The sequence below is a fragment of the Ctenocephalides felis genome, unplaced genomic scaffold (genome assembly GCF_003426905.1).
Source record: "Ctenocephalides felis isolate EL2017-DRISC unplaced genomic scaffold, ASM342690v1 CF-g0.4_SCAFFOLD_03571, whole genome shotgun sequence".
NCBI lineage: Eukaryota > Metazoa > Arthropoda > Insecta > Siphonaptera > Pulicidae > Ctenocephalides > Ctenocephalides felis.
The window spans coordinates 13,531,514-13,544,184 of record NW_020539725.1 but is presented as its reverse complement, the minus strand read 5'-3'; positions in this window follow the sequence as shown (position 1 = coordinate 13,544,184).

The window sequence follows — 12,671 nt, the reverse complement described above, 5'->3', positions numbered from 1 at the left end:
ATAATGAACAAGCCTTATATTTGAGTTAAATATATTATTTTTATTGATCTTTTGCCATCTGTCAAATTGTACAATTGTCAAAATATTCCTAGAAGTAGATTCTTTGATAAATTTTGACATATGCAGAGAAATAAAACTTCAATATTATTCCATTCAAAAATAATTAAACTATTTTACTATGGAGAACTAATGATCTTTATTCTCTATATTTTTATCTCTATTATTTTTTCTCTATATTTAAGATTATCATTTGTTTCCAACTTTACGTCAAAGTTATTAAAATACTGCTAGGCGGGTTGTTTTCTGAACTAATTTTGACAGTTGTTTTTTGACAGATGTTTTCGATTTTCAAAAAAAAAAAAATTCTGTGTATTTTTTTATGTTAAAAACATACAAAAGATAGCTCACGAAAGAAATATTTAAAATTCCTTATATCTATTCAAATTTTGTCATTTCATTTATTAAATGAAAAAAAAATTGGCCAAAGGGTCCAAAGAACATTAACGCTTATAATAATTAATTTTTTTCAAAGTTAATTTGTCACTAGGATTTTCAAAGAGCTTATTTTAAGCTTTACTGATACTTTTTGTATATTGTTTGTCTCAAGATCTTTATTATTTTATACAATTAACTTTATTAATAGAATTAACAGTTATTCTGCAACAAAATCATTAATTCCTGTTCATCCAATTATCTTCCAATATTTGCTTGTATTCACCATGAACTCAACTTTTCTTTAAGATTCATCTTAGAATAATATATTTAATTTATATTGATAGTATATATTTTACTTTAACAACTAAAAGCCACAAGGGCAGCAAAATAGGGGTAGTTGTTTGAGCAGCTGCATATAAATAACATATGTTACTCTGTCATATGATCATGACAAAATTTGAACTGATGTGAAATATTTAATACTGATTTATTTATAATATTTCTTGAGCATCATGACAAATTTATTGTTAATTAAAATATTATTAAAAAATTGTTCATAGTATTTTCACAGTATTTAAACTTGTCAAAAAGTTCGGTTTCAAACAAAATTCTATTTTAGAAACTATTCATTGTGTGGGTGTTTGTGCGAATATATCAATTTCAGCCGGGTTGTTTATTCATCGTACAATGCTATATTTAGATTTAGTAAAAAGTGTATGAACGTTTCATTAGAAATTTTTTTATTTAAAATTTAAAAAGCGAGTTAATTTCTCGAATCATCATATACTGCAAATATGTGATAATTAAAAAAATATATTAAAAATCTGAATATATAGTTTTTTTTGTTAAAATTTGCTCGACATGACGTCATGTCTATTAGCGTCTTGTTAATACCTTGAGTATGTCTCGCAGGTGTTACATGTTTTTAGTATAGAAGTTTATACGTATGCAAATTTGGTGCATATGAAATTTATGTATTTGCAGTTCATAAAATATAATAATAAAAATATATAATAAAAAATAAATGAACTGCAATTTCGTAAAGATCACGCATTGTTTACCAAAGTATGTGCGTGAAGATTTATGTAGAACATTTATACAAATAGATCGAATAGAACTCAAATTAAGGACAATTTAACATTTAGTCATTTTACATTACTCTTTTCTACCTATAACAAAAAAATGCAAATTATACTACTGAAATTTTCCAAATTTTGGAAACGTGATTGAGTTTTTACATATGAATATCTGCTACTTTAACGAATTTTAAATGGAATTAATGAATCAAATAATGATTAATTAGAAAAGCTATACTATTATTTGCTAAGGAATTAATTTAAATTTCGAATAGTAAAAATGCTTATGCGAAAAAAAACTTTATATAATTTTCAGTCCATTTCATCACCAATAATATTTATAAGTATTAAAGAAATTGATTGAAATTTTCATTACCAATCAATATTATATTTAAGATTTCATTCGTATAATGCCAATCTTCATATTACCATTACGATATTTATTGGTTCGTTTTGGCCGCGAAAATGTTATAAACTTTTAATATATATTTCAATGGACATTTTATTGAGCATAAATTTTGAGTTATGGCTTGCTACTCGTATATAACACTTCAACAAACAAACATTTGCGATATAAACCCCTAATAGTATTATCGAATATGAAATTACAGGCAATAAACTTCATTTTGTTTTGAATTCATACTATTGCTGTCGATAAATAAAGGTTTTATTAATATTTTAATATATTCAAATAGGCTGCGCTCGATACCACCAAAAGAGTTATTGGTTCAAATTAAGAATGCAAAAGGTCATTTGTGTAATAGTATTATTGAATATTGAAACAGAAGCTTTAAATTGATAAAATAAATATTATCGAAGTAACGTATTTACTGTTTCAGAAAATATCTATATTTAAAGTTAATGTAGGTCAAAATTAGAGATATGACTTCATATCTAGAAATATTGGTGACTACATTTTGAACACTTCAATTTATTCGTCGATATCACTTTATCATGAAATTTAAAAAAAGGTGTGATTAAATCAACATATAAATTTAATCATTTATCATTTGAACGCGTTATGAGAAAAAAAAAGTATAGATAATATCCTATTGCAAAATCTGTTCAGGTAAATAAGAGTAATGGAAAACTACATTGTGTTTAGTAATCTATATAATCGCAATTTGTTGTTTAAAATATATTTACTTTTCTCTCTATCCAAATTATATATCTAATCGTCCAACCATGTGTTTAATATATACTATAAAGTCAGAGATATTTAATAATATATTATATGCAAATTCTCAATACATTCATTGAATCGAATAGAATATATAAAGTAGGGCGGGCGCAAAGGTCGAATTTGAATTTCATTAATTATACTGTCTAAATCAAATTGTTTAATACGTGTTATTTGTTGTGATATAGTCAAACAACTATCAAACTATGTTCAGTAAAATTTCCAAGCAAATCTTAATATAAAAATATGTTTTTAGCTATTTTCTTAATATGTGCCACCTGTCCCTTTTTTAACCCAATAGGCTGATTAAAAAGTGTCAGTCATCGGCCAAGCAGATACAATAACTTACTTTAAATCTAAAAAAAATGTTACAAAATAATAGCTTAAATATCCAACCAATGCGAAATATATTTTTTTCAGTTTTTACAATGATTGCATCGTATATAACCATGGAAATATACGGTGAAATACCAGATCATATAACCATGATCTGGTATTTCGTGAGAAAAATTCATAAGCAGAGATGAAGTAAAGATGTATAAATTTAATCAATGAACAAGAAATAATTCTTGTAATTTTTTGCTAACTTTATATAGTTTTTTATTTACTATTTTCTTATTAGTTTATACCTTTGCCAGTGAAGTACCCCACCCACAAGCAAGCTTTTATAGAGGCCATACAAAAAAAAGCTGTTGGATCTAACTTAAAAATAACTATACGTTTTATAAAATAATTAAATAACGTTTACGTAAAAACTATGTACAGAGAGCTCAAAACCAAAAAAAAATCTATCGACGAAGCAAAATACTATTGTTTAAATATTGATATATGGTAATTTGTCTTCTGGTAGCAATATTGTAAGAATTAAGATGATGTCTCATTGCTCATCCTTTGTATTTACTTTAAATAATAGTGATAATTTAAAATAGTATCGTTAAAAAATCTATACTTTAATTGATTTTGAGATAATGGTGGTGAACCTTTTTATCCGCGTACCTTTAAGCCCCGCTCTACCCTACTTATTAAATAGTCTTTAAAATTTAAAAGTTTACCATATTGCATTTTTTGCTACATATAGTCCAGCCATTTAAGCATGAATTAGGAAAAGAATCTCGGAATTCGAGATACTCAGCTGTAAGTCTGTAAATACTTGTATATTGACGCCCTAAAGTTGTCTCAAAACCTACATATGGTAGGGTGTCAATACCATATGTAGGTTTTGAGACAACTTTAGGGTGTCAATATACAAGTATTTACAGATTTACAGCCGGGTATCTCGAATTTCGAGGTGAACTTACTATAATGACTGGACTAATAGGCATAGCTTTAGTTATCTCAGGTGCATAATATTTGAAAAGTGGTATTATAAAATATGCAGATCGAACAAGCGTCTATTTCCATATAATTTTAAATATTAATAACCAATATTCTAAAGAGAATTAATGATTTAATAATGAATCGATTATTAATTGAGTGATCAGTTTGTTTTTTATTTGAACACATTTTTAACGGTTAAATTTAAGCCAATTACTGAGTTGTTTTTTCCAACATGCCCTTGCAGTATAGAATGTCCCTTTTCGGCCGGCTATTGTAAATTCATCAAATTTATTGAATGTCCCTTACTGGACAGTTGTAAATAAAAGAGATAATAAAAAAAAAAAATTAAGTCAACATTGTTTCTCTATATTATGATGTTCAAAAATGTTGTTTGTATGAGCCTCAGAAACACTTTATCAAAAGCATTTAAGTTTGTCGACCAGCGTGTCGGAGCGGATGTTGAAAAATTCCTTTTTCTATTATTTTGTGAATGAACTCACGACCATATATGTGTACAGTTTGTATTCAGGTTGCCAGACACGTATCAACAGTTCCGTATCAAAGAAAAAAATCGCCAATGCATATTAAAAACAATTATAATCGAGCATTTTAAAAATGACAAAAATAATTAGATAATTTGCTGCATATTATAGGAAACGATTGCAAATATTTTTAAACAAAATTTTGTTCCCAAAAGGTCGTAAATTCGTTTCTCAATTATGCTGAATTTTTGGGCAAATAGTAATTGTATATATGTGAAAATATCCACGTGTGATATTTTATTATTTACGCTTAAGATATAATTGTTATATCACATATCAGATTTTATTATTATTTATTTATATTCTATTAAAAAAGAATTATTATATCATGTATTAGATCATATGCTAATTCAATATATGATTAGTCATACGAAACGTACCTGTTACGTAGCTGTCGACAGATATACTAGGAATATAATGATGACGTGCGATGTCTTTGAATGAGCCGATTGTTAGCAATTTTTAAGAATCGATCTGCAAATTAAGAAATATAATATGTAATCAAAATTTCTGTGAAAGATGACGCTTTAGATCCAATTAATAAAAACACAATCATCAATATTTCAGTTCATGCCAAATTTAATTCCACTGGTAAAAGGTGGTAAAGGTCAACCACCGATATCTCAAAAAACAAGTAAAGTTAAGAACTTTTTAAGAATAATATTTGAAATAAGAGGAAAAAAGATGTATAACCAGCAATCACCTTGATTCTTACATCTTCGCTTTGGGGATATAGACGGATTTTTGAAAATTCATAACAAAAGTATTTTCTTTTGTTGTTAGCTTTTTTTCGGTCGTGAGCACTGTTGTTTAGTTTACGAGATCTTAATATAATTTTTAAATCTACGTTGTTTAATTATTTTTTTATATGTACTGTTAACTTCAAGTTAGATTAAATAGTTTTTTTTTATAACCTCTATACAAGCTTACATGTGAGTGGGGTTAAAAAGAACAACTGAATCTTTATCCTGGCGAAGGCCTATGGAATGAAATATAGTAATGAAGTATAGTGAATAAATAAGTAAATTAAGTTAAATAAAGCAATTTTACAAGAGATAAATTAAATAAATAGTTATTCCAACTCTGCTGATGAATATTTCTGACGAAATACCAGATCAGGGTTATATGTATACAGTGTTATATCTGTAATAAATGTACCCAGAAAATTTATATTTTGCATTGGTTGAAGTTTCGTAAAATCCCTTGAAAATTAAAAATTACACATGGACCTATTTTTTCCCTGGCTGTCTCATTTTTCCCGGCCTATGGGGGTAAAAAGAACCAAGTGAATTTTTTTTGAAAAGCAGAAAAAACACATTTTTACAACGACGAATTAGGTGTGGTTGGTTTTCACAATGTAATTGCTCAAAGTCAAATTTGACCTTTGTGCCCTGCCATACCCCATATAGGGTTATGAGAAAGTTATTGCAAAAACAGCTGTTTCAAAATTGACAGCAGTCAACGAAATTTTTTCAGAGATAAAATTGAAAATAAATATCAACATTATGGCATTTCATTCTCAGAAGTCATAAAAACAGTTTTTACTATCCGTTTAAAATGTATTTCACGCACTACAATGTTGTGGGGCGAATAAATATATAAATACCAATTTAGTCCGTCGAGACCGAAACGCAATAAACATTCCAAGCAATTGTGTAATGAACTACCCTCTTGTGAGGGATGTTATGTCAGGCATGCTATTATGTTACATTGTTACGCGTAGAAATGGAAATTCGAATATAAATATATTTTTTTGTGGCAATAAATAAAATATTTGAAGTGACAATGAATCATAATTAAGTTCATTATCAATAAGTTGGTATTTTATCCGACTACTTAAACCTACATATAAATATAATAAAATCTCACCAATGTATAGTGATAAGTAAAAATTTTAAATATATTGATCCTAATTCGATGACTAAAAGTCTCCTTGAAACCCCCAAAAAAATATTTATTTAATATTTTGTTTATTTTATTCTACGTTTCGAAGATATGGGATGTCGATTTATTCCAGAACTATTAAAAAACACGTTTTAAATATATTAAAATTGAAAGAATTCACTTGTTACCTTTGAAATTAACATCTGTTCCAATTTCACTAAAAAGTACAATCAGTCAAATTGTGCATTCAAATTTGAAAATATGATGAAAAATCCATAGTGATAGTACGAAGGATTTTTAAAATTATGATTTTCCATCATCCTTTTGTTTTATATTTATGCCCGTTAATCTTGTTTGATAAAGTTATTAATTAAAAATTTTTAAGAATATGGTTGTAAAATGTCTGAGCCTGTTTTTGAATTTGTTTTTTTTTTTGGAATCGTTTTGATAAAAGTTGATTCTGCTATATATTGATTTATATACACATATTTCCAATTTTTTCTACAATGCTGATATTTTATAGCATTTGCAAATAAATGTTCCATTCAGAAATAAAATTCTACCCTCTATCCATATGACATTTGCAACAAAGGAATGCCACATCCCTAAGGTCTCAGTAATATATTGAGCAGATATAATCTCTAATTAACGTTTACTGATTAGGGTGGACTTTAATTGTGCATAAAGGGCAATATGTCTCTGTGGGCAATCTTTGTAAAAATACGGAAATAGAAACCCATAATGTTTTTCATTGTTTCTATGAATTTGTACTGAATTTACCCATTAGCGTAGAAAAACATTTGTGTTAAATCAAATCCATAATACATTTCTGAATTAAGAATTATGCAATACTGAAATTGTAATTTATGAAATATTGAATTATAAAAATAGAGAAGAATAGAGATATTCTAGAGAATAGAGAGAATCGGGAGAATCCTTCTAATTCGACCTATTACACATCCTGATTTCAAGAATGATGTCCCTTAATTCATTTTTTAACTCTGATAATTTTATAATTTCTCATATTTTGGTAACTTTTAAAATTTAAAAATCCTGTGCTTCCATATAAAAACCGTAGTTATCAAAAAGTTACTGCTAACTTGAAACTAAAAAGTGTAAGTTTCATGAATTCAAATTATGGTCAAATATTTAAATTCGACAATTAATTAAAATTAATTATAATAATTATCTTAATTATTCTCATTTATTTCTAGTTAAATATTCTCATTTGTTTAGTAAATAACTGCATAGATTTAAATTAAACTAAACATTATCTATCTTATATAATAGAAGTCAACAATAGAAATTCCGTTTCTCACAGTTGTTTGTTTGTATGTTGGTCTCAGAGAGAACAATTGCTAATTGATTAAATGCGGAATGCGTATAAGGTAATTTGATACTGCTAATATTTATAATGAAATTTATTTCCGCATAGCCGGACTACGTGACATACTCGTACGTGCGTTCTTATCAAAAATATTTCTGATATGATTTATTCAAAATAAGAGAAACAAATATTCTGATTTATTTATTTAGTCTTGATAAAGGCTCGAGTATTCAAAATTATTGCAACTAATTTCAATGCATTAAATAAATACTTAAGCTTTCTAGGGCTGGTCAAGATTTGACCAGGGCTTTTTCTATTTAATCCGGGACCCTTCGAGGTAGGGGGTATAAATGTATGAATATAAATAAACCTGTTAGTTATAATAACTGAGTGAATAGCAAAAGTAATGAGAGAAGAAGTTTGTAGAGCGAAGATCAATATATATATATATATATATATATATATATATATATATTATAAACTAAATCGTTGTTTTATTCACCTTTCATATAGTGATGGAATATTTATAATTAACAGTCCAGTTGATATCTAATTAATAAAAGTGATACTCATCAAAAGCTTTTCTTTTGAAAAAATATATTTCTGGCAAATGTTAGTAAAAAACGACAGAAATGATAAAAAAATGTATTGCTGAAACGAGCGACATAGATTATGCTTTTCTGAGAATGTTTCAAGTGATCTATCTATCTATCTATCTTTAATATCAAGGTGTGCAAACTTTTAATAGGACTTGCCAACACACTTTAGAACATTTTTTTAAAGTAGGGCCTTTCAATTTCGACCAATTTTGAAAATTCCAAATTCATAGTTTAACAAATAGTCTTAATTCTAGAAAATTTGAGGTAAATGTGTCATTGTTTTTGAGTGTGATCCTTGAAATGTTATTTACAATTACGGATCCAAAGCTTAAATGGCCAAAATTGATAAAAATTAACTACATTAAACAAAAATGGTCACAAGCTTAGCCAAAGCTCCATGTTGCACTTATAAAAGCTCATAATTTTTAAATAGACTTTATATGGAATAAATTTCAGTAGTAGTTATGATCAATACTATCACCCCGTTTCGGCTTTACGTTGAGTTCTGGTACACCCTGTAAAATCTCAAGCTCAATTTATCAGTTTTTATAAAAGTTAGTCAATAACTGGCAAACCAATGCCTTTGCTAATTTTTATCATTGATGTATATCGTTTCTGAAACCATAATTTATTGACTCCTTGTCCATTCACCTGCCTACGACTTTATCGTTTCAAATATATCACTCCATCTACCCAACCAAATAAATGTATTATTGACTCAACATATATCGTCGGCGAATAAAGTTCATTTACGATATTATTTAGCGAATTCAGAAAACAAGTTTTGCATTTGGCGCGTAGGATTGTTTAAGCAATCGGTTATAAATAGTCAGTCACTCATGTTACAATGTACACATAACATTCTCGAATGTGCAGTAATAATATTCAGTCGTCATACCAAAGACTGGCGGGCGTCGAGCCAAATTTAAATGTTATGCAAATCTTTGTATAATAAATCCTTGAGACTAATGCAAAACTGTTCAATCTGAATCGTTTACAAAGAAACGGCATTAGCAGAAAATAAACTCATTGTTTTTTGTTTTTACCAAACCCTGTTCTTGTAAATTTCATAAGCTTATGGTCCGATTCTGATGTATAACAGATCAATGTTATTGCAAGGCCGTGGTATGAAGAACTTTCCATACTAATTCGTTCCAAATATTGACAAAATCCATGTGGTTGCTGTGCAGTCAAGCGTTTTTCTCAGGTTGTCAGATAGAACCTTAACTTAGAAACCGCACATATGTCAAAAAACAATCTTAGGTAACAGGGTTTTTCTGACTCAGCTTCATAACATACAAGTGACATTGCAGTTTATGTGTAAAACGCCTGAATGCACAGCAAATACATGACATTTTGACAGTATTCAGTATGATTCAGTAGCATAATGTATAGAAGTAAGAGCGTAACATGGCCTTGCCATAACATTGGTCTGTTATGCGGCAGAACCGGCCCATTATTCTAGGACTTTCGCGCCAAAAGTGTAGATATCTTAATATTAATGTTCTAAAATGCTTCCAATCTCTGTTCTTTGAACCTTCCCTTTAAATATTTATATATTTATTCCAAGTTGCCGTTATTCTAATCAATAATATTTTCTATTTTCATCCTTTACACAGAAATATTTCTTGATAAATGTATGACAAAATCCTGATAAATGATGACGTATGGCAAATATATGTAAAAACGTATTGAATACACGATGATAACAAAAAATTATTCGATAAAAAACCGTTGTTTTGGCATCGACAACATTCAATATATTTTGGGATCTTAATCAAATTGTCTAAAATGTCAAGTCTTCAAGAATAGGCGTCATCACTGATCGGCAATAGATATATTTTGACTTAGATCATATTTTATACCCACTTAATAGTCATAATACATGACTACATATTTTTACCACTTAATCTCAATTTCTATATGGCCTCAAATAAACTTACTATCACGCTATGTCAAAGATCTAATTAAAGGTAATAGAGTTAAGGAAATGCTGGTCATTGAATGGTGAAATAATATCTTCGTTATTGAGATCATATAAGGAATATTTTCGAGGATTAATGAATATTTAATTGATGTAATTTAAATTTAATTGCTTAAAAATAATAGTCATTTACCCATCCTTTACCTATATTTATTTCATTTCTCTAGGTATTGAGAAAAGTGGAAACACAATATGATATGATATGCAGTTTCACAATATTTATATTATCAAATAATTTTGAGAATATTGTATTTGAAGCAACCCCATTGGAACGAATAATGGTTACAAATAATGCTGGTTGAATATAATGGTTATAAATAAGGCTTAAATGGTTATAAATAATTCAATTTTGAGGCTTGAACTTTTCTTAAATTTCTTAAATTTTAATATAAAAAAAATATCTTTAATATCAAAACATATATATTGAACGTTAATGGATATTTAATCAGGTGTTAGTATACACTCATGCCATTAGACTAGATGTTGATTTTAAGAAAAGGATATTCTCTGAAAGTAACTCTTTGGAGTTAAATTTCATTCTTTCTTAGTTCCAAATACGAAATTTCTCGATAAACTTCAACATATTGAAATAACTGCTACATAATCCAGAAAATTGTTTTCCGCACAATAAATTGCGCATATCCGATATGGAAGTTTGCTATAGAAGTAATTATTGTTGGCAAAATTGAATGCTTTTCAAAATTTCAACAGCTGACAAGGTCGTGTCAAAAACTTCATAATTATAATTATATTTATAGATTATCACGGTGTGTTAATAAAATTAGTCATTTTGCTTAACGTAATATAGTATTTGTTTTCAAGATAATTAAGTTATATAAATTAAATTATACTCTAAATATTATTGTAAACATCCAATTTTAACGGAGTCCTCTAGCTACATTGGCCAACACGTCGTTGGCCATTGTATGACATTTGGCAAAAATGCAAAACTAATAATAAACCAAAATCTAGAAGTAAATACATACAATTCCAATGTCACAATATTGAATACAAATGGTCCTGGCCTATATTTTACTACTAATTGAAATATAATGTGCCTATCACTTTAATATTTTCTTGATGCTCCAGAATGACCATTGACAGTATTCCTCCTTAAATATTTCACAATCTTCAATTTACGATTTTATGATTGTGTGAAAACGAAAAATATAGCATTGTACGATTTTCAACTAATGTAAATAACAGTTATTTTTTACAATTAACCGGAATTAAGTAATAGAATATTATAATTTTATTGCAGAAGTATATTTTGATTGAACAATATGTGTGAATGTTCAAAAGTAAAAAGTAAATTGCTGTTAGTTTTATAAATTTATGTAAAATATTTAATTTGTATATATTAAAAATATTTGTTAATATTTCACTAACGCAAGTGCATGTGTATTTTTTAATAACTATTTAATATAATATTGGCAATAACTAAATAAATAATATGACCACTATAAATCTAGTTAGAATCGTATGATAAATGTGATTTACTAGATATTATTTCATTAATTTTATGAAAAATGTACAATTAATGCATTGTGCAAACATTTGTGCAATAAACATGTTTGACAAAAGCAAATGATTTTAGTACTTCTCCTTAAAATATTTAAAGACAACACATGCACTTGTGAATGAGTAAAATATTCTCTAATATCCAAAGAATATAATATTTGATATTTATATTTATGCTATTGTTATGTATTTTTATTTACCTTCGAATAATATACTAAATGTACTATGATGACTTGTATTAGAACTTATCATAATAGCTTTGCTGGATAGCTTTGAAATTATATTAATTACTTATTAATCCTCTATAATATTTACTAATAATCCTTTCTTTGAATTGATTCTGCCATTTCATGCCTTTGCGCTATTGATGTGAATTTGATGGTGTTGTGAACTTCATCTGATACGGAACCGTCTAATTTGTTGCAGTCATTCGACTAAAACAATCACTAAAACCAGGTCAGATATTTTTGGGTAACTTTGTGTACACCCACACAAAAGCACGAGCGGCCAAAACTATAGATGCTTATTATAAATGTTCTTTTTATGTTTTTGGCTTAATTAGGTCGATGTTGGGGCTAATCGACATCAGGTCGAAATTCGTATACGCATTTATATGTTTGTGCACAGCAATATGTGTTTCATTATTAAATTCTACCTACACTGAGAGCTTCCACAAGTTCAAAGAGTATGTAAATGGTATTAGGTTATTCGGGAAGAAATTTCATTAAAACCAAATTTGAATAAATTTAATCTAGACGATCAGTTCGGATACATACAGTCTAATATATTAATAATCGTTTGTACCT